The sequence below is a fragment of the Sinocyclocheilus anshuiensis genome, unplaced genomic scaffold (genome assembly GCF_001515605.1).
Source record: "Sinocyclocheilus anshuiensis isolate Anshui unplaced genomic scaffold, SAMN03320099.WGS_v1.1 scaffold412, whole genome shotgun sequence".
NCBI classification, from domain to species: Eukaryota; Metazoa; Chordata; class Actinopteri; order Cypriniformes; family Cyprinidae; genus Sinocyclocheilus; species Sinocyclocheilus anshuiensis.
The window spans coordinates 2,674,864-2,679,831 of NW_015558661.1; the positions used below are offsets into that span (position 1 = coordinate 2,674,864).

Sequence of the window (4,968 nt, forward strand, 5' to 3'; positions counted from 1 at the left end):
TGGTTCCTCTGTTAATTGTGTCATGTTCTGATTGGTTGTCTAGGTCATGTGTCTTGTTTTCCTTTGGTTTGTTCTTATGTGACCCTCTTGTTTGCTATAAGTAGCCATCATGTTGCCATTGTCTCTCGTCGTGTATTGATGTTGTAACCCGCTGTCTGTTATGCCTCGTCAAGTCTGTTCTGGTCAAGTCTGTTCATGTCAAGTCTGTGTATCTAGTCTTCGTCTGTTTGGATCACTTTGTAAATAAACTGCACTTCGGTTCTTCACTACACTCGCCTTCAGTGGATTGATCGTTACGTCTAACGGCCATCATACATACAAAAGTAATATAGTAAAACATCAAAACAACAAATCATGGCTTGTTTTCAGCAAATAATATTTTATATAATACACATTTATGTGTACAACTTTTTTTTTAATAGAAAACTGTCTTCAGCATACATTTTAACTTTTTCCCTCAAATTAATCATTGAATCAGGGAGAGAATAAATAAAAAAATGGATAGTTGGAACTGATTTGAAATGATCAACTCTAACACCATTTGTATTACAAGACGAGGATGGATGATGAAACAAATCTAATGAAACGCTCTTTAGGAAATTTTATAGCCTAATATAAGCACATTACAAACCTCACAATATTCACAATGTTTGTTATTAAACTGCCACCAAACTCATTGTGAATATATTGCCTACTCTCCAATTCACTGTTTCCACAGAGGCTGGAGAATATTTGATTGCATCAATCACTATGCATGACTAACCTGGTCAGTGTTTTATGCGTGCTCAATTAAGTTGCACTAACAAAACTCAACCAAACCTCTAACATCGCTGGCAGAAAGTCAATTCCCCAAATGACTTGCATTCTATCTGACTGAATCTGTCTTTGCCTGTCCCATAATGTCTCACCACCTCCCCAAATCTGTCTCCAGAGAAGAACAAAAGACATTAAACATTTATTTCAGCTCAAAATGAGCGCTTGTTTGTTGGGTTTAAAACAAACTAATTACTGCAGAATCTGTGTCTGCCTCCTGACTGTATTTGTGTATATCATACACGCTTTTCAAGTCACTGTTGGACATCACCAAGGTGCATAAGCACGTTGAAGGGAACTAATTAAGGCTTTTCCACATCTTGGGCAAAAATACTGTCCGGAGACTGTCTTTCCCAATAACAGTAATGAGACGGAGAGATCTAGGGAGCCATGAGGAGTCTTCATTCTCACAAAAGCCAGGGTGAAGCTGTGCGCTCGTTCCTCTGGAAGAGTAGACATGCTCTGTTCTGACAGTGAGGTCTGTGTTTTCCATGCCTCTCCTCTTTGTTTCGCTGACTGCTCGCTGTGATGCTCATTAGGATCCATAAACAATAGGAGCAGCTCTTCTAATGAGAGGCCTTCAAAACTGCCTGCCCATGGGAAGCCGGCCATGCCGCATCTGCCGCTACAACCGACAAGCATTTGATTCTTACCAGTTATGGCTGGTGTGATCAATCCAGCGGAAGCTCTTTGAGAAACTCACTTCGTTTACTTCCTAAGGATGCTAGAATTTTTCGATGATGTTAATGAAGGTTACATGGCCTCTGGATGTGGAGATTGCTAAAAATAGAGATTACAGCCATCTCTAACCAAGCTACAGTTTCAAATTACCAATATATTGTAGCAAGTAAAGTAACTTAAAGTGGATGAAAATATTTGCATCATAAAAAATTGTTTACTCAAAAATGAAAATATATAAAATATAAAATACACTAAATAAACCAAACAAATAAACAAAAAATATATAATGAGTTTAATGAGTAAATAAGTATACATGAGCATATAATGACAGAATTATATATATATACTCACTTTCATGTTGTTCCTTAAAAACAAATAAAAGAAAAAGTAAAATAAATTTTTTAAAAATGGTAAATAAAAATATTCATAAACCCATACATATTTTACTTACAAACTTGTCATTATTTACTCACTCTCATTTTGTTCCTTTTGTGAATGAATGAATGAATGAATGAATGAATGAATGAACGAACGAACGAATGAACGAACGAATGAACGAACGCTTATGTTGTTCCTTCTAAATTCCTTTGTATTCCACCAAAAAAAATCAACAAAAAAATCAACAAAATTGGGTCTGTAAATAATGACATAATATTCATAAATCATAATATTCATAAATCAATGAAAGAATTAATAAATTAATGAACACTTATGTTGTTCCTATTGAATTCATTTGTATTCCACCAAAAAATAAACAAACAAACAATCATCAAAAAGTTGAGTGAGAAAATAATGACAGAATATTCACAAATCAATTTATGGATTATTTAATTAATGAATGAATGAACATTCATGTTGTTCACTTTGAATTCCACCAAAAAAGAAAAAAGAATAAAACTAAAAAAAAAAGAATAAATAATGACAGAATATTCAAGTTTGGGTGAACTACTCCTTTCTAATTCTGTCTGTATGCTGATACACCAGGTGTGAAAGTGCAGAAATTTGAATGGGCGATACATTTTAGACCCGAGCACCTGTGTGACGGCCTCATTTATGCACCACAGGAGTAGGGTTGGGTATTGTTTGGGTTTTTTCGATACCGGTGCCAAATCGATACTTTTAAAACGGTTCAGGTGCCTAAACAATGTTGTGGGAGCAGGCGGCAATGGTCAGAGATTCAGCAGGAGGGGGATTAAGAAAACAGCCGAATCCCGGACATTTTGGGCAATTAAGAAATCCCGGCCGGACGCAGTTTTGTAGGTCTAAAAAGAGGACATGTCCGGGGAAAAAAGGACGTATAGGTCACCCTAATTTATAATCTATTGCTAATCGATGTATTCTTTTTAAAGTAGCATATGGAACATATTTTCTGCCTCATTCTGTGACAAGAAGCCTCATCAGATCACAAAAGGAAGCATTTGACTGGTGTGGAGTAAAAAGTTTATAATTTTCTCTTTTGTTGGACAACAGGTTTAGAAATGTGAATACAAGGGAGGTTTAGCTTTAGGCATTTTAATTTAAGCATGTTTAGCTTAGTTAACGGAAGGCTACCTGCTGCCATCAGAGCAAGTGTAATTACTGCATTCACGCGCTCCTCGAATGCTCTCATTTCCCGAGTTGTGCTTTTAAGTCGGAATGTGAAAACAACATGGACACTCTCGTTACTACAAAGATGTGTTGAATTTGTATTATAAGACCTTTCCGACTTGAGTTCACGTGCATTTTCTCAGTCTGGAAATTATTTTTCATGTGCGGTGCCGCGATGATGTTTCTTACATCCGTTTCGGAGAACCAGAGGCCAAATATTTCAATCGACCGCTCAGGCATGGCAACGAAATGAGGCACCAAAATCTGCGTTCGGATTCGGTTCTAGTACATACCGGTTACATAGGTACCGGTGCCATATTGGTACTGGGTTTCGGTACCCAACCCTACACAGGAGGGTTAAAACGAATGTTGCTCTGTGCTTTCCTCTCAACAGCGTGCTTCAGAGATGAGGTGAATAACACTAAACTCACAGTTGTTACTCTACTGACACGGCTCCACATCACAGACACTCCACAACATCTGTCCCGGCCAGAAACAGACAAGCAAATGAGGAAGCCTCCTGGCTACAAAGATCAACAATCACCTCCTTCAGCTCTTACAGCAATCTGCTGCACATCCATTGTTGCTTCACTAAATGCTTTTCAATCGTCACAGATTTTCCCCACCTAGACCAAGTTTAAAAATAATCAGCTCAATACTGCCGAAGACCACCTGCCTTCTGTGCTGTCTAAGCTAAGATAGCACACGTCTTTTGTGGGTGGAAAGTAGTTTTTAAAGTGGTCTATTTCTGAAATATCATGCTAGTCCTAAAGTAAGAGCAAGGACCTACTGACATCTGACATTTCAGGCTGATATGTGAAAAACAAAGTAGAAAAATGCAATTTTAAAAGTCATGAATGGTTAGAAGACATGTCCAGTTTCCATCCAAAATAAATAAATTATATGTAAATGAAGATTAATATATAGTTTCCATATTAATCATATATAAATGTTTATTTTTGTAATGATTAATCTTTCCAATGAATCAATGTTTACTCTCTTAACAACATTCATTCTATGAATCTATGCTGAAACTACTGCAACACAAAAAAATAAAAGTAATGTAACTGAAACTACTGTGCGACATGATACAATGTCAGCCAATGAGAAAGTATTGATTAATATACAGTTACACCATGAAGGATCCGAATCGGAGTTATATTAAAAATTATCGTTGCTCTTACAAGCATTAGAATGGCAGTAGGTGGGTGTTTTTGTTCAACAGTTCAAAAGTAGTCAAACAAAGCGCATCCATCCATAATAAAACATGCCTCACATGGCTCCAGGGGGTGAATAAATGCCTCCTGTAGCGAATCGATGCGCTTTTGTTAGAAAAATATCAATATTTAAAACGTTATAAAACTTTTCTCTCACTTCTTCTAACTGTCATACGTGCAAGTAGGGCTGGACGATATGGCCAAAATTGATATCACGATATATTTCTTAATTTCGGAGCCGTTCCGGGCGGATGGTCACCAAAACAGTTTGTTTACCCACAGTTTTCAGAATATTATCTTTTCTGTTCCACAGGAGAAAAATTCATACATGCTCTTCTCAACGGTCCTCTATAACTCATGCCACGTTTGGAAGTCTGATTCATTGTGATTCATTGATTCATTCAGAAAAGAAGTTGTTTAATGAGGAAGTAAATGATGACAGAATTTTCACTTTTGACAGTGACAGAAAAGATTAGGGGTGCTCCGATCATGATTTTTGAGGCCGATCACCGATCACAGAAAGCAGTATCTGTCGATACCGATCACCGATATTGATCTTTTTAAAGCCATTTATTCAGGGTGGAGGGGAGCATTTTTTTTAGATTTTTCAAAAATATATATTTATCTCACCTAAATGTTCGATCATGAAGTGCATTTTTGTTTTTACAGT

The 4,968-nt window shown here is 36.8% G+C and overlaps 1 protein-coding gene across 13 annotated transcripts in view; it reads right to left on the reverse strand.

Moving 5' to 3' along the window:
- The window catches only part of LOC107681081 (neural cell adhesion molecule 1-like), a 283,961-nt gene that overhangs the window by 262,966 nt on the left and 16,027 nt on the right, over window positions 1-4,968 (reverse strand). The window lies entirely within an intron of this gene.